General features: G+C 38.3%; 1 long non-coding RNA gene across 1 annotated transcript; it reads left to right on the top strand.

Moving 5' to 3' along the window:
- The first annotated feature begins 6,771 nt into the window (after positions 1-6,771).
- LOC140713236 (uncharacterized) lies at positions 6,772-15,262 on the top strand. The gene is made up of 4 exons (XR_012095125.1): positions 6,772-7,074; positions 8,309-8,445; positions 9,592-9,717; positions 15,120-15,262. It is a non-coding gene; the product is annotated as an uncharacterized lncRNA (long non-coding RNA).
- The last annotated feature ends 11,623 nt before the right edge of the window (positions 15,263-26,885 follow it).

The following is a 26,885-nucleotide window of genomic DNA, read 5'->3' as shown; positions in this document are numbered from 1 at the left end:
GCTTTCTCCAAAATTCCTGTGTTTAAACTTAATGGCCAATATGATGATGTTAAGAGGTGGGCCTTTAAGAAGTGTTTAGGCCTTGAGGGCTCCTCCATCCTGAATGGGAAGGGAGGCTTCGTGTGCTGCCTTCCACCAGGTGCAGACACAGCCTTCCTCCCTTCTGGAAGATGCAGCAAGGAGAATTTCACAAGACACCAAATGCTGGTGCCTTGGTCTTGGACTGCCGGCCTGCAGGCCTGTAAGAAAATAAATTTCTGTTCCTTATAAATATCGCAGTTTGTGGTATTTTGTTATGGAAGCACAAATAGACTAAATTAGAAGGCACTGGCACAACCCATACGTGTTTGAGCACTGCTGCCTTCTCTTTTGAGAACACAGGGCAAGAGAGGTGGTGAAGTGTTTCCCTGGGGCCTGGATGGTATCAGTAAAGAAAGCACAAGTTTAGGGTGCTGGTGTAGCTCAGGTTTTAGAACTGAGCTCTGCATGCTGAGTGACATAGGCTCTCATGTTTTCTAACATGAATTATTTCTGTTGTTTGTTATATGCAGAATTCTTTAAAATACAGGACCCAAGGCAAGAGGCCTTGTTGTCCAAGTTTCAGGTCACATTTTTTGTTTGTTGTTTGTTTGTTTTTACATATGGTATAGATGGCTTAAGAAATCAGTTTGGGAATTCAATATGCAACCATATTTAGTCAAGACATATTTTAATGATGGATAGGTCAAAATCACTTAAACTTAAATTTCTGTAAAGAAGGAAAGAAAGCTTCCAGTTGCTTTGTAGTTACATATTAATTATCCGTTGATATCTGCAAGGCATTGGTTCCAGGACCCCTGCAGATAACAAAAGTTGCAAAAGCTCAAATCCCTTACATAAAATGTGTAACATTTGCATATAACTTGCACACATCTTCCTGTATATTTTAAATCATATCTAGATTACTTATCATTCTTAATACATCTAAATGCTACATAAGTAGTTGTTATAGTGTGTTTTAAAATTTGCATTATTTATTGCATTATTATTATTATTTTATTTTCTAAAAATATATTTGATCCATGGTTGGCTGAATAATCTTCAAATGTGGAACTCATGGATATGGAAGGCCGACTGGACATAATTTGCATTTTTAGGTATAATTTACACACTTTGGAGATAGATGGGGTTTTTGCAGAGAACGTAGACATTGACCATTAATACTTGCTGATCAATACCAATCAGTTACCTTCCCATTAGAAATGACACTATGTAATCTTGAGGAAATTCTTCTGAGAGAATTCCATAGGTTTTGCAAAATATTTTGTGAAGTCATGTTTCCATTTAATTATTGATAATTAACTTGATGCTCATTATAGTTATGAATTATAATTCTGCTGAGAAAAAAAATTTATGTAAGGGACAAGAAAGGGAAAGGAAGAAGAAGGTAACATTCTAGCAAGCCAAATGGCAAAAGTCTGGCAACATGTAATATAAATCTGCCAAATGCATCCTGCTGCTGTTCAGTGTGGCCACCTGCCAAATAGCTCTGCATTGCATCCTCAATAGGTTTGACAAGAGGAAGTGAAAGGGACTGCACTGTAATGCTATGGCTCAATTAATAAACCCTCATTCTGAAAACCTTTAATTGTTTAAATTGAGTATCCTGTCTGGTAGAATGTTCAGGCTTGTAGCTGAGCAAGATTAGTGCTAATTCTGATTAGGCATTTTAAAATACTTGTTTTAAGGACATCTCTTATTTATTAATTATGTGCTTAGCATCCATATTTTAGATAAAGGGCAAATAAAGTACAAGTCCTAGAGGGTTGAGTTAGTAATAAATAAAACATAAGAATAAACTCCTGTTCCACATTTAAAAATTCATGATTCTGGGTTTAAACCAAACTAATTTCTTAAGAGTAATGTTTCTTTCAGAGTCCAGTACTTCTAGTATTCCTTAAATCACTTTCATATATCGTTGTCCATGTGGGAAAAGGAAAACATTCTGCTTTTTAAATATTCCTAAGTTAAGGTAACTTTAAATTAAGGGGGATAAAATCTTTATAGAATTAGGCACTGGAGAAAAAAATTCAAGAGAAATAGTACTAAGTATCCTGAAGAGATATACAGAATAACAGACATGTTTAACTTAAAATCATGAACTATTTATGATTATTTAATCCAACTATTAATTTTAGATATCAGGTAAATGAGGGCTTTGTGATTTCCAGTCCCATGTTCCTCTTAATAAACTTCAATGTTCATCAGAAACAACTAATGGATGATTCATGTGTTGAAAGTATGGTAGCAGAAAGTCATATTTTCAACAGATAACTAAGGTTATTTACAGGCATATGGTCCATGAATTTCACTTTCAGAAACCCTCAGGACCCAACGCTACTCCCCTGGATAGAAGACAGTATTGAATGTTGTGAAGGTTAGAAGGGAGATGATTGACCAGTAAAATGATGGAAATGCAAGAAAATAAGAATGCTAAGATTTTTCAACCTCCACACCCTAAGAAACGGGATTGAAAATCAGTGACTTCAAATATAACACCGGAGTTTCCATTTGGATCCTTGAGGTAGGCCACTTCCATTTTCCATCAGCACCCAACATCATTCCTCCCTCCCTCCTTTATTTACTGCTTTGTGTGTATGTGTACATTTGTTAATATCTGGCTCTCCCTCGATATCACGAACTCCTTCAAAAGGAAAAACTGTCTTACCTTTCCACCCTCTCAACTTTTTTATTGCTAAATGAACTATATGGTTCCTGTCTACTTCGCACTTAATTATCCCATTTTTTTCCTCAATTCGTTTCACATTAGTTAGTGCAACTTTAGGACTAAATTCTTTATCAATTGCTTTATGTTCAAGCAGACTTTAGGTCCTGAGTATCAAGTCCGTATGTGACACGTATCTTTATACCCACCGGAATCTAACACAGGGCTTGGCACAGAGTAGGCAGTTCATACTGGAGAGCAGGCCTTTATTGACTGATGAGGGTATGTGACAGGATTTGAAATCGTATCCAGTATACACCTTTTGGTAGCAGCTACTGAAACAAGGGAATGTTGCAAGGGAACTTAGGATGACAGGAGGTGGGAAAAAGGCAAATTGAGAAAACAAGGCATTGACGTTTTGAATGAGTGAGAACCAAAGTAAAGGACTGGTACAAATCCACAGGTTAAACTCAAGGAAATACATATATACTTGTGCCATATATACATGCATATATATAACATATATAAATATACATATATAAAACACATATATATTTATGTATTATATATATAATAGATTGTTGATTAGGAAATCATGTATAATTTTATTAAACCACAGTTTAAATCAGTTGTCTAGCAATAATGCATCAGAGATGCAGCAAAATATTTGAAAAGGATGAAGCGAAGGGAACTATTGTTTCATGTGAACATTATGTGCCAGGGTCTGGAAAGTATTTTATATAAACTCTCCAATTAAAGAGAAAAAATGTGGTTTTCTGTTAAGCTGTAGATAGCGCAAGGGTGAATGCAACTCTAATGATGATACTCAGATTTAAAAAGATGCAGCAGTTCTGGAATTTCAGTTTTATGGGGTTTTATTTCTCCCTCAATCTTAGAAGATAAAATAGAAGACAAACATATTCGTTGATGTTCATTAAAAGAAAGCCTGACAGTGCTGAAAAGAACAGGTAGTGACTGGTTCCGAGAAATACTTTCTGTGACACAGTTGTAAAAATTGCAGGGCATGTGTACAAACTGCAATTTATAAGCAAACAGAGAAATCATGCTGGGTTCTTTTACTTTCTATTAAGGTCATGAAAAAAAGTAGAAAAAAATAAATTTAGAAGACTTTTTAAAGAAGTGAATAAGTAATGCAGAAAACAAAATGAATGTGTAGTTAAGAACCATTATATTTTTTTGGTGGGAAAGTCAAATTAATAGTCTTTTTTCATTCTAAGAAAAATTTGAACTCTAATGGACCTTTGACTACATATCACCTATCAGGGGATTTTTTTAAAACTACGTATCACTTATCAGAGGGATTTTTTGTATATGTGTGAAGCGATTGATAGAATGACATTTTTCTATTGTTTCTAGATAAAATATGCCAAAACTGTAACTGTTTTCAGAAGTTTGAAGTCACCAAAACATATTTCAGTAGATAATTTTTTTAAAGGATATTTAAGCCAGGGAAAAAAGATGCAGAAGTGACATTTTTAAAGGGATGGCGGTGTCATTAAAAGTTATTCCATGATAAAGGAGAATTGCATTGGTTTTCTTCTTATAGCAGATTCTGTCACCTATCACAATCAGTGTTATAACTGGGTTAGATAAAATGCAAGTAAACTCCTGCTGCCTTCATGTTTTAGTTCCAACCAATCTCAGGATTTGTTTTCACATGTACACTAAATCAGTAAAGTAAAAGACTAACATTAATAAATAACTTGAACTTTCTTTTACTCTTCAAGACTTGAGCCAGCTTTAGAAGAATGCATAAGCCAGTCCAAACTTGGTAGATATCTCTTTTATTCCCTTAAGTAAATTTTCTCAACTGCCAAATTGAAAAATTTTAATTTATTAATGCTTGAATGAATAATTCACTCTCAGACACTGGACGATCCAAAACAAACAAACCAGTTTGTGTATTTAGTTATATGAACTTTTGAATGCACTGCCTCATAAATCCAGTACTTATTGAACCTAAAAAAAAAAAAAAAAAGTGCTGACCCCTATGGGCCCCGCCATTAATTATCTCCCACTGCAGACATCACGTCTTTTCTTTACTCTTTAGGATTGTTTCTTCCTTATTAAATATTTTACATGTTTTCTCCTATTATGTCTGTGATGCTCCTCAGTAGGCATTGAATGCCTTTGGTGTAATTTCAGTAATTTTTCCCAGGATATTCTGCTGTATCAGTAAAGATATTAGTTGTTATTTATTTTCTAATATAAATCTGTGGGAGGTATTGATATATTCACCCCCACTAATGAGAAGATTGGGCCTCAAGCAGGTTGATACATGGTCAAGATCATTTCAATCCAAAATGTTGCACTTTTTTTTTTTTTTTTTTTTTTTTGGCCTACAAATCATTTTCTTTGCCTCTGATCACTCCTGCGCCCTGTGACTATCCAGCAGGCCTGATGATATTCTCTCTGGCTTCCATCTTACAGATGCCTTGCCTGAGCCTCCAGTCTAAATTGGGTCCTCGGTAGACAGTATTGTCTTGATGACCTCATATTGGTATAACAATTTGGGATTGTAAACTTGTGTGATTGTTCACATATGTGTCATGTGCTACCCTGTAAAGCTCAGTGAGGGAAGGGATTGTAGCTATTTCACTTCCACTGCTGCATCACCTGGGTGTACCACAGAAACTGACATGCAGCAGGGCACACAGTAAATATTGTTGAAAGAGAGAGTTAAAGTGAGATTTAAAACCAAGCCTGTACCACGGAAGTCACAGATATACGATTGCAGGAGTGATTGTGGTGTTTTCATGACCAGTTCTTATACATGGATTCCACGTCCTGGTGGCTACATATGCACCATCCTGTACCTTATATTCTATATTCTACACTGTCATACTGAAATTAGGTTGAAAGCTCATTGAAAGCAGATCTTATGGTTTCTATTTAGAGTAAATGAAACATGTAGTTAGTTGGTTGATCTTTCATAAGTACTTACTAATTGATTGGAAACTGATCTTAACATTTAATTTGTTACGGAGCATTCTTTATTTCACTAAAGCCATCTTCCTGACACTGTTCTCTAGCATGCTTTGTTCTTCTGTTATAATGACTGATGATCATAATCAGAAAAGGCTATGCCTGGTGTTAATGCTTCATTTTTTCCCTTTTATTCACAGACAGTTGGAGTGATCAAGCTTTCAAATCCCTGAAAACGTGAACTGTGCTATGTCTGGGGCAGGCTCCATATTTTTATTATGTACCGCACAACTCTAAAAGCAACATAGAAATTCAGGGCACTTAGATTGAAAAATGAACACTTTCCACATTTAAAGGAGACTTACATATTTTTGGAGTTACATACATTCTTCATCCCATTTATAAAATCCAGAACCCGTGGTTGGGCATAAAGCAGGAGATCTAATACTCTTCTGCTGGTGGGTTTTGTTGATTTTTACTGCCTCCTCCACCCAGCCCTACCCTACCCCACTCCATCCCTTCTGCTCTTTTTGTTCTTCATAGTTTTGTGCTAACTTCAGAGCTGCAGATGTGCCATTGATCACAGATTTATATATATGAGCTAAGAACAGGAATGCTAAAATAATTTCTTTCTCAGACTTTAAAGATAGATGATAGGTCAAGATGCTTTACTTCATAGCCAAACATACTAAGGCACAGAGCAACATGGCAGGAATTTGAGTTGTGAGAGCCAGAAGTGCTTGTTCAGCACTAACAAGAAATAGGAGAACAGGATCAGTATAATCTCACATTCTTATTAAATTAAAAAAAAGAGAGAGAGTAATGCCAAGGTTATGACACGAACTGACAAGACCAAAAAAAAAAAAAAAAAAAAAATCAGTTTTTCTGATGCTTCAGCCTTTGCAAGCATATGAAAGAATAATAGTAAAAAAAAAAGAGTCCTGTAGCATGAGTTATAGATGAAGTATCTGCCTTTAGCTTGGAATTTCCTGGCATTTTTCAGCCTGTGACACAGACTTGATGTGATTAAACAAAGGCTTTTCTCCAAATTTAAAGCTCCTTTAAAAAAAAGAAAAAAGCTGAATCTAATACTCTAAATTGTTTTTAAATGGGAGCAGATGCCTCTGTTTCTTGAGCTGACTTCCAGATTCTGAGAAATAAATGAAGAGTGGAGGCTTGTTTTGGTAGAGGCTGAGAAAACAGTTGGCCATATTTGCCCTTCAGAACTTCATATCATCCTGCAGCTCCCCAATGGCAGAGCCACATTCTTTCACAGGATGGGACTGGGGCAGAGGATGGCGTCCTGTGGATTGGATTTCTCTTGGCTGCCCTGAGGGCAGTCCCCCTAGGACGCACAGCCTGGAGGCAGATTCACCCAATGAACCACAGCAACAGCTCCTAGGAGAATGAAGAGTGTGAGTAGAGTAAGTAAATGCATATGGGTGGACGTGGTGGCCAACTTGGATAATCTCTGAGGTTCTTTCTAGGCCTGACATCCTAGGATGCTCTAATAAAGGATGACCCCTGAGATGAGGCAGAACCCAAGACCGGGGCTGGCAGGGGGTTTGGAAATCACACTGAGCCTTAGCAAAGCTCAGTTTTCTACTGGAAAAAAAAAAAAAAAAAAAAAAAAAAACTACTTGAAAAATTATTTTTGATTGGAATCTATACTTATTTATCTATCAATCAGACATGTTATTTTAGACTTATTATTTATAAGTAAGTACCATCCACAGTTTGACATGTGTTTACATTGCATGGGTGTGTTTGTGTGTGTGTGTGTATTTGCTCAGTATCTTGTTGTAATTCTTTCTAAAGCCTGTTCACTCATGATATAAAATTTTTTTTTTTTTTTGAGACGGAGTCTCGCTCTGTCACCAGACTGGAGTGCAGTGGCACGACCTCAGCTCACTGCAACCTCCGACTCCCTGGTTCAAGCGATTCTCCCACCTCAGCCTCCTGAGTAGCTGGGATTACAGGCATGCGCCACCATGCCCAGTTAATTTTTGTATTTTTAGTAGAAATGGGGTTTTACCAGGTTGGCCAGGATGGTCTCCATCTCCTGACCTTGTGATCTGCCCACCTCAGCCTCCCAAAGTGCTGGGATTACAGGTGTGAGCCAATCGCACCCGGCCTGTGATGTAAATTTTTACCAGTGAGTTTTTAGACTCTTGACTTCAGAGTCTGTAATGGCTATCATTGCATATATCAAGGCACAGTAAAACCTATGTTAAGAAAAGCATGAGGAATTGAAAATTGTTTTGCATTAAGATAAACTTTATTTTTTGTATTTTGTTTCACCACCTCTCACTTTTTTGAATACTTGTAAAGCATTCATTGAATAAAGAAATTTGTACAAAAATGTTGTATCTGGAGCTGTAGGGTGCTTTAACAATTTAGGCACCAAAGATTGTATGGTCCTAGACACTTACACTTTAAACAGAATAGTATTAAGGTCGTGGTAAAAGCTCCTACAATTTATTTAAGGCTGTGCTTTAGTATTTGACCTAAAAGTATTTGAAAGCCTCTAAAACATAAAATCTGGAGGTCCATGGAAGAAGCTCGATCCAACAACCCTGTCACAGACAGTTTTGACTCCATTGAATGTTGATGACCTTGAAGAATTAGTCATGGAAAAATAATTGCAATCTCTTCTAGTGGCCTTTTCAAAATGATGAGCCTGGAACAGTTACAGACTCTGGCCCAAAAGAATCAAAGTTGAAGGTAGAGACGTTTTAAGAATGAACAGAGCAAAACAACTTAGCAGTGGGATATTAAAGGCAACATGAATCAAAGTAAGTAACTTCCTTTTAATGTTCCCAAAGTGTTTTCCTTGGGGCCTAGTAGAGCAATTGCCAGAAAATATGACCTATAACATTTAGCTGTGGTCATGTCTGTCTCTCCAACATTCTGTTGGCTCCTCAAGGAAGGGAACATGGTTTAGTTCTGTCCTCTCCATGACTATTGTCCCAAAGATGAAAATGCTGATCATTGAAATCATTTTATCAGTCTCTGAACTGACTCTGGATTTGAAATTTTTGCTCAGAAGTGTAACAATCACCTGAAACTTGGCACAGCCACACAGTTTTCTACCTCTACCTCTCCCAAGTCTGTTTCTTCCCCATTTCAATACCAGTTGCTCAGTGCAAACCTCAAAAGCTATCCTTGATTCCTTTTGCCATTTACTCTGTCTTCCATTCTCCAGCACCACCTGCAAAACGTATTCTGAAATCACCAACTCTTCTTTATCTCGATGTTCACTTTAGCTCAAGCCTGGTTGACTGCAGGGATGCCACATCCCAGTTTCCACACTGGTCCCTGTCTCAACCCAGATCATTTCCACATAGCAGCCAGAGTGATCTCTAAACAGTTAAATCTATATGTATGTCACATCTGTGCTATACCCTCCACTGGATTTCTACCATACTTAGGATAAAATCCCAAATTATTTCCAAGGGAATGAGGCCTTGCATCCCCTGGCTTGTCTTCTTTGACTTCATCCCGTACATTCTGCGCATTGCTCAGCATGTTACAGCTACATGGGTTTTCTCTCTGTTCTTTATATCCAAAGGTCAGTAAGACATTTTCCCTTTCTTCAGCAGCGTATTCTCTGCTCCATGAACCCCTGGGGGTGGCTCCTGCGCATCAGTCTGACGTCTATCTACATGTTTATTTCTCAGCAAGGTCTTACCAGGCCTCTTTGCCTAAGTTAGCACACACATCAACACCCCTTATTTTTACTGCATTGTTCTGTCTTCTTTTATTTGGAACATGTATGGTTATTAAGCACTATCGCTCATTCATTTTTTGTGCTCACTTATTTTTTGTTTTCTGCCAAGTCAGCCACTCCCTGCTAGAACGGAAGATTCATGGGAGCAGGAACCTTGTTTGCTATGTTCCTTATTGCAATCCTAATGCCTGGAACTCTACCTAATACACAGGAGGACTCTACAATCCGTGGATGGCTGAAGAAATGAATTCATTTGCGTATTTCCAGTTCCATTCCTGAACTCTTCCTTTAGTGAGAAGCACATGAGAACCTTGCTAATATGAAAACTGATAATCGGGTGAGAGAAGAAAAGAAAAGCATAAAATATACCCTCAGTTTCCTTACCTGTCTAATCCATGTATCACCAGACACCAGAGAACGTGGAAAGTGGCCAAAAAGATGATGCAGGGATGTCTGAGCCCACTTTCTCATTTGACTTTCCTAGGTACTGTGGCCTGGGAAATGATATTAGAAGTAATGCATTAGAAGTAGAAAACAAAACAATAAGTTTAAGATTAACATTCAGAGTCTACTGCGCTCTCTTACTCGGGCTCATCTGAGAGCATCTTGGTAGGCCAATGTTGTTTCAGGAGCTCTGAAATGGGATTTCCTTGAGAAATGACCTTTAGTTTCTCTGTTCCACACATATGGAACCCTAGCCTTTGAAAGACACTTAGGTCTATGTGCTTGGGATATAACAAGACTCTACTTTTGATCTTGAAAAGCTTGAATGATATTTAGGAAAGCATTATACACACACACACACACACACACACAGAAAATGAAACAATGTTTTTGTTTTGTTTTGTTTTGAGATGGGGTCTCACCCTGTCAGCCACGGGGGAGGGCGGTGGTGGGATCTCAGAGGCTCACTGCAACCTCCGCCTCCCGAATTCTAGAGATTCTCCTGCCTCAGCCTCTCAGGTTCTTGGGATTACAGGCACGTGCCACCACACCTGGCTGATATTTGTATTTTTAGTAGAGATAGAGTTTCACCATGTTTGCCAGGATGGTCTCGAACTCCTGACCTTGAGTGACCTGCCTGTTTTGGCTTGGCCTCCCAAAGTGTTGGTATTACAGGCGTGAGCCACTGTGCCCCGACAGAAACAATTTATAAGAAAAATTACAGAGTAATAATGTGTGCAAAGTGTCAAATAAAGGATAACTTCAGAACTGATGACTTCAGAACTGATGGCTTCAGAAGCACAGAGCGATGACTGTGAGTAAAAGTGATTAGGGAAGTGTTCACTCACATTTACCAAAATATGTAAAACCACAGGAGTTGTAGGGAGGCTGGAATGAATGGTTTTGTGAATATACTGGAACTAAATATTTATCTTTTTTTTTTTTCCCCACAAAGTACTGTGAGATCAAAAGTTGACCTCCATTCAATTAGCAACAATTAACTAACACAGACTTTAAATTTTAAAATAATGAACTACAGGATATGGTGTTTTCACATCATTGAATATTAGGATTTGTATAAGAGAAAAAAAATCATTCCTGGTCCTATGTTCAGTTTTACCTTCATCTTCTTCAAATTATTCATAGCTTGATTTCAGATACAGATTATCTAGTTCCTTTATTCTCCTTTTAACATACGTGGTCCTCTTTTTCCTTTTAGTAATTCAGACATGAAGAGAAGCTCAACTTAACCACTTCAATTATTTTATTATTTTACTTTTATTTTATTAGAATGTTTAGCAGCTCTAAGAAAATCTTGGAAAGAGAGAAACTCAAAACTAATTATTCAAGCAATATTTTGAAGTTATCTGGTTGTTTCAGTATTTGTGCTCTTGGTATCACCTAACATCAACATAATTGTGCATTGAGTCCTGATTTACTACGGTTTATCAGGCAAGTTTTTGGAAGGTACTGTGGGCCTTTCTTCACAGCTCTTTAGTAAGATGCCCAGCCCTCTTCTAAGAGCTGCCTTTCAAAGCTACATGGGTTCTTTCAGATGGTTATGAAATCTTCAAGCAGCATTACCGGGACTCTTTTGGTCTAAACTAATAACATTTCCAAAAGAGAAATCTCATAACTTGAGAGAATGCAAAGTAAATGCTGAACAAAGAGAGTTGGTTAATAAAAGCTTCTCCACTGAAAAAGACAATGAAAACCTCGTCTTTGATTATTTAGACAAATTTGAGATATTTCCATTTTCATTCATTTGCAATTCTTTAATAGATAAATTTTTATCAATCATTTGTGGGCTGAGAGTTTCTAAAGTTGTCCCTGAATAAGACATTTGCTGGTCGAGTAGCTGTTATAGCTGAATTCTTTATCAGAAAGACTTCACTAGGCTGCTGAATACTTTATTGCTGTTTCTCAGTCTAGTTAACAAGGGAGAATAGTCCCCTGAGAAATGCATAAATACATATTCAACTTATACTGTAGCAATTTAAAAGTGTTCCTGGAAATGCCATGGGCATTTTATGGATTATGAATTCTTTCAATTTTCAGTTTAAAATTTATATCATAACCACAATAGTGTTGAAGATCTTTAGAAAAGAAAACCTCACTTCTTCCTTGAAACCTATGTCTGAAACTGGTTAGTCTCTTCTTTATGGAGAGAAAAAAATTATATAAAATTTATGAGTTTGGAGTAGAATCAATTTCATGTATATCTTAAATCATATTTATTTATACCTGGCATATTTATCCTAGCTTGAAGAGGTCTATGACCCCCAAATAGCAAAGTGGTTAGTGTACAGAGGGAACTTCGGAGCACATCCAGCGTGTGTTTCTCCTGGCACGTCGCTTCAGCTGATCCTCCCAGGGTAAAGGGTGGAGAAGTGCTGGAGGCCTCTGAGGGATGTCTAACTCATTTATTCTAACAGCAGGCAGCATCTTAAGATGACCACCAATGTGCATCTTATTAACTTATCACAACTCAGGACAATTTGCCAGTTTCCAATATTATTCATTCCCTATAATATAATTTGTTATATTTGTTTACATATAATACAACAATAATTCAAGCAAAGATAAAATATAAAATATTTAATTTATATTTTTATTTGTTCAATATATATAATTATAAAATAATATAAAAATAATTCAGGCAAAATTTTATTCCTATAGCAAGAATATTGTTTCATTTTTATGAGAGTTTCTTTTCTTTTGTATGATCTTTCATATACAAGGTGTACCTTGTGAATAAATCAAAAAGTAAGTTTGTACAACAAAGCCATTTACTTCAAAGGAAAGCTCAAGAAAAGTACTGATCAACTATAATGGAATTTTCTTTCATTTTTAATATAAACTGTGGCTACCAGGACACACACCTATGTACATGCACACGTATGTGTATTACATGTGTATCTGTGGGTGTATATATATGCATGTATGTATATATGTACACACATGCATGCATAACATACTTACACACATACATACACATGTATAGTCTTTTTTCCTCTGTCTTATAGTGGTAAAAATAAGGTAGACTTAAATTCAGAATACAGAAAGAAATGCTTGTTAATTTTTATTTTATTTTATTTATTTAATTTTATTTGAAATGGAGTCTTGCTCTGTCACCCAGGCTGGAGTGTGGTGGCATGATCTCAGCTCATTGCAACCTCTTCCTCCTGGATTCAAGTGATTCTCCTGCCTCTGCCTCCCTAGTAGCTGGGATTACAGGAGTGCACCACCATGCCTGGCTAATTTTTTTATTTTTATTTTTAGTAGAGACAGGGTTTCACTATGTTGGCCAGGTTGGTCTTGAACTCCTTACCTAGTGATCCGCCCACCTCAGTCTTCCAAAGTGCTAGGATTACAGGCATGAGCCCCCGTGCTTGGCCTATGCTTAATTTAAAACTTTGCTTGCTAATCTGAAATTGACTCTTAAAATTGTTAAACATTATCCTAAAATGCAAGATCATTCTATATTTTCACATGGATTCACACGTTGAAGCTAGTAGAAGGTGGAGGGGAGGAACTATTTGGTGTAGGACAGTTGATTTGACCAATCTTAACATTTCTGTATTTTGAGACCCTGAGAGATATTTCAGTTCAGGGGTTCCCACATAGTGATAGGCTTATGTTTCGATGGAGGGTAGAGCTTTTTCTCTGTTATTTCTGTAATGCAAGAATTTTAGTTCCCCTATTTTCCAAACTTCTAAAGTCAATGTTCCTTTAATCATGAGCAAGAATAAATGGGCTTCTATTATACACACATAAAAAATTCCCATTGTTTCTAATATCTCTCATTAGATATTAGGCAACATGGGGAATCAATAAAGTACATTTAATTTTTCATCTCAGAAGTGAGAAAACTGGAACTCAGAAAAGCAAAGTAAATGCTCATGGTCACACAACTGTTAAGATAAATCTGGGATTTAAATGTAGATCTCTCTGATTATAAAACTTATGTTCCTTCTCTTGTAGGATGATGCCAGTGACCCCAGAGCCTTTTGTTTTCCTCCAATATTCTCAGTACTTTAAGTATTTAATTATCCTTTAACATTTCTCTGAATGCACTCCAAATTTTGGAAGTACTGGTTGAAAGTGGGGCCTGGAGCAGTTTAGAGTCCTCTGATGAAGGGCAGGTCCCTCTCTGGAGGAAGTTCCTACCTGGGGCAGAGAATAACTTATAGCACAGTGCTCAACATTTTCAGAGAAATGTGGGTAAGATGAATATCAAGGTCAGGCTTAAAGTGGAGCAACAAGGGAATGGATACCGCAATTAGCAATCTGTAGCTCAGAGAGTGAGAGAACTTTAGCCTCAGCCACTGCATTTGCAACTGTTTGAGGATCCAGGAGGCAGGGTCAAGCCTGGGCCTAGAGAACACTGAGACATATCTGGGTTTGTCTAATGAGGTTGAGAAGTTGGTGGGCCACCAGCCTTGCTTAACGGGACGGTAGAGATTTTCACATTGGAGTTTTCATGTGGTGATGTGTTTCCTTAACCTCCCTGTTATCTAAGGTACATGAACGAAGGCATTGGGGTGAGACAGGAAAAGCTGGAAGGTCTCTGTGAGATCATGAGAGGCAGGGATAAAGGGATCTGCAGTGACTCGGTGTGACAGTGTGGAGCAGAATGATCTCCTTGCCTCTGTGGGAGGACAGTGTGCCCTAGTACACTATGGCTAGAAGTGTTGGGTGTGTCAAGCTCTGTTTCAGGTGGCACTGAAGGCTCTATGAGCAGTGGTGGCAGACTGGTGTGTTGATGAAGAAGGAAAACCTTAGAGCTCACAGTCATTGAAGGGGCACACCTAAGACAGCTCCTCAGACTCCCAGAAATGTCCTGGGGAGACTTTACAGAGGCTTTACTGGGATATGTGTGGGGAGAGCAAATCTGGGTTATTACTTTAATTGTTAGCCTAACCATGTCTGCATCATGATACCATAAGCCAGGGAACATTTAGGTCAAAATTTAAGGAAATTCTTACTTTTCTCACCAGGTGGTGTTTTAAGTGCCTGCTGAACTCCATTTCAGGCTCATAGACTCAGGCAATGTAGGAGTACCTCATTTCTGACCTTACAGATGACTCAAGTAGGGCCCTGAGAAACTGCTGAAAGCTTTACTTCATTTTAACTAATTCAGCACATATTCTGTGGTTACTCTCAGAGAGTAAGGCCTTGTACCAGGAACTTTCACTATACCCAAACAGAATCTGCAGGCGTGCCATAAGAGAAAGCATGGTACAAGGGACAAAAGATAGTTCCAGAATCAAAAGACCTCTGTTTGTATTTCAGGGCATGTTATTTTGGGCAAAAAGTCTGATGTCTCTGGGCTCTCGTACTCTCAACTGTGAAATGAGAAAAGATTTTATGAATGCAAAATTGGGACACAGAGTCTGACAAAGCTTTCCTATGGGAGTTTCAGGTATGAGAATCAAACTAGTTCCTAGAGATTGGGTCTTATAATGCTTGACTTGGGGCTACAATTCTAGTGAATCTAATAGAAATGGTTTAGGATATTTAAAGCAAAGATTCCACTAGACAATTTTGAATGAATTTTGTATAGAACCCCCCTCATGGTGGTGTTCTGAGGATCAAATGAGGCAATGAAGGTGGAGGATATTTTTAAAATGTAAAGCACCAAATAAATATTGACCATTCTAATTATTACATTTTACTACTCTGTATAAATCTAGACTTTTGCTTCGTATTTTAACCCACATTGCTACCTTGCAGACTTGAGACTCCAGGCCTGTCTCTCATATTTATGGAAGAATCTGACTTTCTGCAGTTCCAAGCAAGCCACTTTCCTGCTTCCTCAGGCAGTCGTGGTAAGCACTGAAGGGTATAATACTCCGCCCACTTATGTGGGCCATCCCTTTCCATGAGGCTCCATCCTTTTTATTTCTTAAGTTCATATGAAATAGGGCTCAAAGAAAAGTCTATCTCATTCATGGCCTTTCTCTTTTTTTAAGTTATGAGATTTGTTTGTATTATTTAAAACGTATTCCCTCCTTGTTATATACCATGGGCGTGACCCAAATCAAATCAGCGGTTTCTAGGCTTTTTCTTACCCAAGACTCCCCAGATGCCCTTTCTCTGTGTTTCGGTTCTGCTCCCTTTGGCCCTGCACTTCTTTCTGTTGCTGCATTCTGTGGAGTATCAGACACTATCCTGGCATGGCAATTAGGCTAATGGTTGGATTGTGATCACCTGAGAAAGCAGTCTGGGTGTCAGGAATGTCCACATAACAAAATGTCAGTAAGTGCAAGGAGGGAAGAAAGAAATGAAACTCACAAGCCAAACTTCACCATTATTTCTCCTTGCAGAGCAAATAAATAAGGCCTGATTTCGGGAACCCATGCTTCGGTCCAGGTTCATAGTAGGCTCATGGGCAACTAGAGGGGCAATACAGTTTTGGGATAAGGTAGCGTGTAAACTATGATTTTTAAAAAATGTATCCTGTGGTTTTTCTCTGACTCCTCCACAGTTTACCCTCTGAAAATAAAACCTTAGTGTTGAAAAAGTAACTGGCTATAAAAGAGATAAGTTTATTGAGAATTCAAATAGACCAGGGGATTTTAGGGTCATTGCTACATTGCAGAGGAACGACCCATCATTTTCCAGCATAGGTTGACATTGGTGAAAGTACAAGATCATGGATCTGGGGACCACTCAGCTCCTTCTTCTTCTCTGTCTTCTGCAGTCCCTTCAGAGGAGAGTTTCCACCTTTCATTTAGTGTTTTTGAGGCACTCAGATCATTAGCATTGTGTTTTCTGTCCTATGCCTTATATAACTAGAAGTTATTATTATTCCAGAATACATTAATGAAGAAAGTACCACTGAGCCTGGAGTTCTTCCTTTTGATTGTCTTTTTTAAAATTAGAAATTCCACCCTCACAGTTTTTGTGTAGATGATCCTATTTTCTAATCATTTTTTAAGCCTTAAATATTTAGTAGTGTGTAGTTTCAATCATCTCGTTAGAAATTCCACTGATGTTTAAGAAACTTATCCGGGCTATCTGTTCGGTTGCCCCACTATCAATGTAGCAAAAAGCTGAAATGAGACAGAGTATGTGCGTGTGCGTGTGTGGAAGCCCAACTTGTTTGCCTCCCTTCTCAGTTCCAGACAGCATATGGAATCCCCAGACACATTTTTTTTTTTTTTTTTTTTTTTGAGACAGAGTCTCGCTCTGTCATCCAGGCTGGAGTGCAGTGGTGCTATCTCGATTCACTGCGAGCTCTGCCTCCCTGGGACTACAGGCGCCCACCACCATGCCTGGCTAATTTTTTTGTATTTTTAGTAAAGACGGGGTTTCACCATATTAACCAGGATGGTCTCGATCTCCTGACCTCATGATCTGCCTGCCTAGGCCTCCCAAAGTGCTGGGATTACAGGCGTGAGTCACTGCTTCCAGTCCCCAGACACATTTTTTAAAGTCACGTTTTAAACACACATTCCTCAAAACTGGACTAAAATGAACCGTGTATACTTAGAGTACCTGAGATCACACCATCTGAAACAATAGTGAGAAACCTGTGGTTAGACAATGGAAAATGATTATAGGATAAAAATAGAATAGTTATTTATTTGTTATGTTTTGTGTTGAAAAAAACTTCATGTCTTTCCTTTTTTTTTTTTTTTTTTTGGTAAGGCAAGATGCTTAACCCAGCATTTACCAAAGTATGTTCTGAGAAATGCCAGTTTTTCTGGATGAAAACCAGAATCCACATTTTCAGCTTCATGGCCAAATAAGTTTGGAAGCACTGTTACACAAAGCCAATCACATTTCTGCACTGCGGAAATTCTCAAAACTTTAATAAGCTAACAGGTTCTGTGAATTCCTCAGTTGGGGGAGGTAGCCCATACAGTCTTCTTTTCCTATGGGGTCATTTTTAGGGCCTGTGAAACCACTGTGAAAACTGTGGAGCAGATCATTGGAGAGCCACTTATTAAGAGTTACTCATCCGGGCAGATTACAGGATGAGGACAACTAACAGAACAGCCACATTTACACATGGAAATCACTAAACAAACACCAATGGGACTCTTCATGGCAAAGTCTGAAAGTGATTTTGGTCTAAATTAAATGGTTTCCAAAAACTTATCTAGAGCAAATGCCTCTTAAATATGAAATACATGTTTTGTGTTCATAACTACTCCCTAGGAAATCAAGCTTTTAAACCAAAACTTATATAATTGGTCTGAAGAACTTCCTGCCTCCTTCTTAAGAGATTTAGGGAACATAGAAGATGACTTGAGGATATTTCCAGACAGTGACATCAGAAAAGAGGAATTAGCATGATGTTAGGTAGCTGTATTTAAGGATTATCTCTCTACACAGAAGTCAGTCCTTCTTCATGAGAACCCCTAACATTTCCAGCACTCCATGCCGGCGCATGTACCTTCAGGGCTGAGATGTGGAATTTCTAAGTTCCTCTTGGCACTTGGCTTGAAAGACTTTTCCACAGGTGCTGTCTGCCAGCCTGGGCTCAAGGTGCACCTGCTGGGAAATTTCCAAGCACAGCTTTAGGCCTCAAAGGAGCAGAACTTGACGGTGTCAAGGAGCAGAACTTGACGGTGTCAAAAGACAAATGAAGTGGAAGCTCATTAAGAAATTTTAATGCAAAAGCAATAATGATTAAGAAGCCTAAAGAAAATCTGGCAAACGTGCTTTTTAAACTAATACAGAAGGGAGAATTCCACAGGCATCTTCATTGCCCATCTCTAAGGATGGGATTTTGAGAGGCATAAGCACTGCTGGGTTTAAAGAAAGAGTGATAATTCCAGCTAGGGACACCAAGGGAGGCCGAGGAGCCTTCTCTGTGGTTTCTTTAGCAAGAAGCCTCAGATAAAGACAATGTTCTCCATTAGATAGTTTTAAAGGCCTTGGGTACACAATCAGAAAATCACTGGAGAACAAGCCAGGAAAATCACCTACACTTTCAACCTCTCTAGTTTCTCATTACAGTTTTCTATTTTTTCCCCTTGAAGGTCATAAAACATAATGTAAAAACAAGGTGAATTATAGCAAAGCATGATCTAGGCATGCAACCTAATTTCTATAATATAAGAGACCTTTAGACTTCTTTGAAATAGGACTTTCCCTTTATTATGGGGAAAATTAAGGTAATATGAAAACTAGCCCTTACAGTTTTCAATTAGCTCAAGTTGTGACCATTTCCAAACAATAATCATATCTGAATAATGTTATTATTAAAACCACTTAGGCTTTGTCTTATGCTTTTCCGGGTGTTAGTGATATAAAAGATTGCAAGTAGTACATTTTAATTCTGAATCACCAGGAAGAATATTTTGGCTATGATATAATCATTATCTTTTTTTTTTTTTTTTTTTTTCTGGAACACTGGTTCCAAGGCAAAATAAGATAAGGGGAAGGTGTTCAATTTTTGGTACTGAAAGTAATTGTAATAAATGCTGTGACTAAATGTTAGAATTCTATTTTATGTATTTAAAAGATATTGAAAAAACACTTTAATAATTTTGCTTATCATTTGCCATTGATCTTTTCAACCGTAAGAACTTGAAAGGCTGTTGACACATAAGAATAAATAATGCAAGCATGTTCCGTTTTCTATACATTTCACACTTCACCAAGTGAGTATATAGTTCATGTGATGACAGTTCTAGTCAAGGAATAAGGAATACTCATAGTAATGGGCAATTTGATTTTAAATGTAAGCATAACATAGACACATTTTTATCTTTGTTTTTATGTTACTCAGGAAGTCCTATAGCCAACTTGTGCGGAAGACAGAGAAAGACAAGACTAGGGTCCATCCTTCAAGGACTTTATAGCCCAGTTGGGGAAAGAAACATGAGTCTATGGGCAGTAAAACTATTAACAAAAAGAGTAAGTGCAAAAAGCCAGATGAATAATAAAGACATGATTAATTAATGAAGTTCAGAGGAAGGAGAGAAAGAGAACCTTTAGCAGTGGCAGAATTTGAACCTGAAATTAAAGCATAGCTGAGATGATCTTAGTTGGAGACATTCTCTCCAACTAAGGTAATCTCTCCAATTCATTGCATGTGAGGAACAGAGAGATGGTTTGGGAAAAAATTCTGCAACAGGATATGATCACTGTAAATCCAGGCCAAATTAATAATATCATTTGTTTGAAGCCAATAATTTCTGTGGGTCAGTGAATGAAGAGCTGTAGATCTAAAAAGGAAAACTGTAGCTGGACTATGGAGGGCTTTCAGTGGCAGACCAATTCTGAATTTTCTAACATAAGATTTGAGATAGGGACATGATGATCTCAACTGTTTTCAGGAAGAGTGAGTGGTGTGTGAGAGAGGGAGTCAAGGGGCAGGAGGACACAGCCAGTAGACCACTGGTGTTAGCTGATAAGCCCAGTAAGTTAGGCAGGGATGGTGAGAGAATAGGGGAGAAACAGGGAGCAGAATGTGGTGGAAAGTGAGAGTGAGAGAGTGGAATCTCTGCTGACTGCTTCAGAGAATGCCAGGAGTGGTTTGCTTTTCTTTTTTTCCCCCTTTCAGTGCATTTTTAGTCATGAGTTGACACATTCACTGGATCCTAAAGCTGGAAGTGAAGTCAAGAGACATTTGATCAGGTCCCCTGTTTTTAGTGAAGTTTGTTTATTCCTGTTTTACAGACATGGTAATTAGAAACCAGGAAGACTAAGAAAGGATCAAATTTGCAGCAGCTCAGTAAGTGGTAGACCAGGAACAAGAAGCCAGTTCTCTGGACTCTTGAAGCAAGGCCCTGCCACGTTGTCTTTCCCCGGGAGAGGAGGTATGACAGATGTGAGCAAAGGTCTTAGGTTGATTTTTTTAAACTGTGTGAATATCAATGTCTGGTATTTTATTACAATAACTTAAAACATAAAACTAAAATCACAGCATGCTCAGCCGCAGATTTCCCTTCCAAAGCAATGCTTCTGCATACCGAAGGATATGAGGACAGTTTTCTATTTCAAACTGATTTTTTTTTAAGCCACTATATATATAGGCTCTAAATGTAGAAGTCCTAATTATTTATAAGTGAATTTTTTCTTAAAAACATGAAAGAAAAAAACAATTTTAAGAAATTAATATGTGAAATGACTTGAATTTTTCTAAGGGTTCTTTGCAATGCTTTCCCATTATTACAACTTCAATATCCTGTTTTAGCAACACTTATTTAACTAGTCACATTTTACTTTTATGGGGGAGCAATAAATGTAAAAGGTACATAAAAACCACAGCCAAATGGTTGACATCTGACCTTTAATCATCTTTTCAACTCTCCTTTAGCAACCCACCACCTCCTCTTCTACATATACACAAATACACAGTGTGTATGAACACACTTCCTAATTTACCACATATCATGATGTTGCTTAAGAAAAAAAATGACTTTCTTGACCCTGGTCTGCCTTTTGTTTCTCCTCACATTTTTTTTTTTAAACTATTTTTACTATTTTCTGTTATTTGGTCTAACAAATTACCACTTTCTTTGTGATTAAAATTAAGACTGGAGCCTCAAAAAACCTGGTAAAAGGTGATTTTCTAAACTAAAACAAGACCAAGAATCAAGTAAAAAGTTTGTTTTGAATTTTGAAACTGCGTTATTATAAATAATACAGCTCTTAATTTTTACCAATATATGAATAATTCTCTAACCTAAACTACACACACACACACACACACACACACACACACACACACATAATATATTGATTATAAACAACAGGAAATATAGATAGAATCAGTAATTAGTAGGAAGGGACCTGAGAAGAGGCCTGATCACCGATCATTTGACAGATATGAAGGTTGAAAGACATGGCTAATGCCACATGGCTACTGAGGGCAGAACTAGAACAAAGACAGAACAGTCCCGGGCTTGGCCCTGTTCACTTACAACTATGCCTCCAAATATGACATCACTTGCAAAAAGAGAATGCTGTGCCCTGAACACACAAAGATTGAACCAGAATATCACAGTGTTCATAGCAAACCCGGAAAAAGATCCCATCCTTGAAGCAACTTTCTCGATGGCTGCCCCTTTTTCAAAAACTTGAGATGACGGGCAGCCCCACAGCACGACTCTTCTGCCTTGTTTTGTCTTCATGGTATGAAAAAGGGTAGGAAAAGTCTGGAAACCTGACCCAGCTCAGTCAATAAAAAGTCTTTTGTCTGTGAACCTGACCACAAGTGACTCATTAACAGCCGATTGAAAGATTTTTGTCGGGAACTCCCCCCTATCTCTTAACAGAAATAAACAATTTGAAACAAAACTGAAGTATAAGGTGGAATCAATTCCCACTTCAAAATAGTGTTGTCTGCTACATGTAAAGGTGTTTATTTCCTCCTGATGAAACATTTGTTATGGATTTACTGCCATTTGTATCCCTTTACCTAAATCCACCATTTGTTTTGTCAAAGATGGAGCATGAAAAATTCTTTACAAGATGTCTTAAAGTGCACCCTGAATTAACGGTTCAATTAATTTTTTAAAAAACCTTAATTTTTTTTTTGTTTCTAGCAGATGATTAATTGCCCTTAATTTCAAATGGTATTGTATTTTAATTTATTTTATTAAAGTTCAAAATAAATTAGTAATTCAATTTTGTATTTTTATCATTTATTTTTTAATGCTAAGTACTTTTTTTTAAAAAAGGTGCTTATTATGTGTGTGTTGTATTTTCATTTCCACAGTATTCTTCCTTAAAATATATTAATAATTTTTGACCTTTTAATAATTGACTTCAAGTTAGAAAAACTAGTGGCATCAAACTATATTCAGAATTTATTAATATAGCACTTAAACGCAAGGAAAATGCCAGACTCAAAAATTCTGACAACGCAAATTCATTCTAATCAGGCTTTGTCTCTGCCCTTTGTAAGAATTGTAAGAAAACTGGAATATCTTCTATGTTAAATATTCTGAAATATGGTCAGTAGCATCCATCTGTGAAGTTAAAAGACTTCATCGTATTTACTTTTGATTTTTAAAAAGGGCATGGGCCCTCTGCCTCTCCAGCTTGAGGTATGAGAGGATCCACAAATGAAAACACATTATCATCATTAAAGACTTGGAATTCTAGAGAAAATCTCATCCAGAGAGACTTAAAATAATGAATTACATTTGGTCCTGGTAGTTTTAGTGGTGTGATACTTTAAAATGGCTTAAAGTCACTCCTGTACAATCCCCATACATGTTTCAGTATTTATCATCAAATCCCCTTTAATTGCCTATATTCCTTTAAGATTCTGCTATACTATCTCACTTGTTATGAGCAAGCGCTAAGCCTCCAGCCCTGGGCAAGCAGCTTGGGCAAGTGATTCAGATGAAGGGCTTGATTAACAGACTCCTTGCAGTTTGCTCTAACAAGTCAAGCGTTTCCTGGAAACCCGCCCACAGATTGTGGGACTATTTTTAGTAGCTCACCTCCCAGTAAATGTAGCTATTAGATATCCAGATATCCCTGCCTCTTTCAGATGCAGTAAAATAGAACATAAAAGGGTGTAATTGAATGATTACAGCTAAAGCCTGTAATCAGGAGCCATACGGTCTCTCTCTTTCCCCTGAGCGCTCTGGGACACAGCCCTAGGAAGGCCTTGTCCCTCCCCACTGCCTGGGGAAACACGCATACCTTGCACCGGCAGTGCTGGCGCTCTGCAGATGCAGCCTAACCTCAAAAGCAGGCGCCCTGCAGATGCAACCTAACCTCAAAAGCAGGCGCCCCGCTGATGTAGTGTAACTTCAAAAGCAGGCACCTTTGGGACTGCTTTCTGTTCATGCATGCAGGGTAGCGAGGAAAGGCAAAATAATTCACATATATGGACATCTACTTGTGTATTTATGTAATTTTCATAGCCATGTGAGGTAGGTAGGTACCATTATTTTCGTTTTACTAATGAGCAAAGTTTACTGCTATGGTCTGAATTTTTGTGTCTTCCCAAAAATCATATGTTGAAATCTGATCACCAATGTTACGGTATTAGGCAGTGGGACCTTTGGGAGGTGATTAGGCCATCAGGGCAGAGGTCCCATGAATGGGATTAGTGCCCTCATGAAGGAGGCTCCAGAAAGCCTTTCCTCTTCCACTATGTGAGGACATGGCTGGAAGATGTCATCTGTAAACCAGAAAGTGGACCCTCACCATCCCTGAATCTGCTGGCATGTTGATTTTGGGCTCCCTAGTTTCCAAAACTCTCAGAAATAAGTTTCTATTTTTTTATAAGCCACTCAGTCTATGGTGGTTTTTGGGGGCAGCCTGAATGGACTAAGATATTTACCAATCAGCCAAATTCAGCAATTGCCCCAGACCTGTGGCTAACGAGCAGCAGTGTCAAAGCTGGGTTTAAACTCAGCCCTTTTACACTCTGCTCTTTGATGCGGGACAAAACAGCAGACTCTATAACTAGGGTGGCTGAGTAATTTATTGTCCAAACCAAGACTTGTCTAAGGAACAAGTGGAAGTGCTTGTTCCACTGGGACAGCAAGTGTAACCTGTAAGGGTCTTGGGCGAATCAGGATGTGTGGTTGTCCTGTCCCTAACCCTGCCTTGCTGACGCCAGCAGAGCCAAGACTGAAGATGGGTCCAGTTGAAAGTTTCTAGCCCACTGGTCGGAGTGGGGACAGCTTATACCCGAATCCTGCGATAGGTCCCTAGGGCAACAGGGAATGAAGCTTTTAAAAATATAATATTTAAGACGAGATTTTAGGCATGAAATTTCTATTTTATTTTATTTAACTCAAAGAGGACCCATCATGCAGAAAGTGTTACTTACAGCTGCGCCCCTAACTTCTTAGAGGCGGTGAAACTATATCATTGGACTGCCAGTCACTTGCATTAGATATGTTGAGATAATACAAAAATATCTAACATTTATTGACTTGCCATGTGTCAAACAGTGTGCAAAGTGCTTTACTTACATTATCTCATTCGATTTTCTCGAATCCTCTATGAGGTAGGTAAATTTATTGCCCCATTTTACAGATAAGAAAACTCAGGCACAGAGAAATTTGCTTGAGAACACACACATAGTAAGTGGCTATGTGGCTCAGCTATATTCAGACGGAGGACTTCTGCCTCCAGAGTCTGCACTCTTCATTGTGACATGGGGCCGTGTGTGATGTACTGATCTTGGAACTAGAAGGGTCAGAGAGCGGTGTGACCTCACAAAGCTTGTATATTATTGAAGAGAGGCTTTTTTATATCACCACGTCTCAACTAACACCTCAGTGTTTGTTGGAAGACATCATGTATGTATTTTTACAAATACTAAGTGTCAAATGAGTGACAGAGACCACTCTGTCATATCACAGTGCTTTGTGAATAGAGACAAGGTGGCATATGCTGATGGAATATATTGATACTTATTTTCTTAAATATCCATCTCATTCTCTCTGATAGCATGGGAAGCCTTGCAAGGATTGTCCTGCCATTATTTCAAGCCCTAGCTCTTGGCACGTTGTAGATGCAGATAACTCTGTGCTTTGTGACTGCAGTTGTCAATTCAACCACAGAGCATTCAGAGCAGAGAAAGTCTCTGGGGGTTACATGCAAGGAACTTGAGGTTGGGAAAAAGGCTTTGAAAAAATGAAGGAGAAAGACGAAGGGTACCCCAGATGAGAGAAACAAATTAAATAAATGAACTCAGGTGGAAGTTTTGAGGGCAATGTAAAGAAACCAGGCTGTCTGTATTGAATTGTATTAAAAGACTGAATGAGAAAAGCAAGATTATGAGGTCTTTGATGTTAAGATGTCAATTGATCCATATTTCATAAAATAAGATCAGCCTCCTGACCTAGTACTACAGGGTGTTAGGGCCCACAAAACAATACCCTAAAATGAAGGCCTCAGAAGCAAAAGTTTTTCTCTGACCTTCTGCCCGCTGTCTCAGTCCCATTCTCCTCCAAGGCTAGCCATAGAAACTAGCATCCCCCTTATCCCCCAGGCAGGTCACAGAAACCAGAATCCCCTTTTATTCCCCCCAAGACAGCCATGAAACCTAAAAATCTTACTCAACCTTCCTCCACCTTTCTGTGTAAAAACTGGCCATAAAGAGATTATTTTATCGATCTTGTTGATGTCATAAGACATCCATTCCAGAGACAGTCCTGCCCCACCTCCAAGAAGGAAGGAATGTACACTCAAGAGAGATCAACAAGAATCTAAACAAACAGGCCCTTCTGCGTTTTCCCACAAGAGAAAAGGATCTAATTAACATTTGATCATAACTTTTTGTCCAACTATATTTCTACATTGCTGTTCATACTTTAACCTAAGCATAAAAATTGACAATTTTTCTTGTATTTTTGGCTCTTCATTCTGAAGGCTCCTGTGTATATACATTAAATAAATTTGTACACCTTTTCTCCAATTTACCTTTTGTGAGTTGATTTTTCAGTGAATCTTCAGAGGTCCAAGAACCCTCCCCTTTGATCAACATTTCTCCTTTTTTCTACCTCCTTGCCCCTGGTAACCACTGTTCTACTCTCTGCTTCTATGTATTAGACTTTTTAAGATTCTACATATAAGTGGGATCATATACTTTTTTGGTGGGAGGGACAGAGTCTAGCTCTGTCACCTAGGCTGGAGTGCAGTGGCACGATCTCGGCTCACTGAAACCTCTGCCTCCCGGGTTCAAGTGATTCTTCTGCTTCAGCCTCCCGAGTAGCTGGGATTACAGGTGCCTACCACCATGCCCAGCTCATTTTTGTATTTTTGGTAAGGATGAGGTTTCACCATATTGGACAGCCTGGTCTCAAACTCCAGACCTCATGATCTGCCTGCCTTGGCCTCCCAAAGTGCTGGGATTACAAGCGTGAGCCACCGCCCCCAGCCTGAGATCATATACTTCTTAATAACTCTTGAAGACATCAGTATTATTGGAATCTGTATCAGTTAACATGGGCTAGATTATGCCATAGTGCCAAAATACCCCGTGTCTCAATGCCTTGGAACAGCAAAGGTTTGTTTCTTGGTCACACTGCATCACAGCTGTGGATTGACTGGGGCTCTGCTGTGCATCACTGTGGCTCAAAACCTTAGGTAGAGCATCCCCTACCTGGAAACATGCTA

Source organism: Chlorocebus sabaeus, chromosome 13, assembly GCF_047675955.1.
Source record: "Chlorocebus sabaeus isolate Y175 chromosome 13, mChlSab1.0.hap1, whole genome shotgun sequence".
NCBI lineage: Eukaryota > Metazoa > Chordata > Mammalia > Primates > Cercopithecidae > Chlorocebus > Chlorocebus sabaeus.
This window is presented reverse-complemented; position numbering and strand designations above follow the sequence as displayed.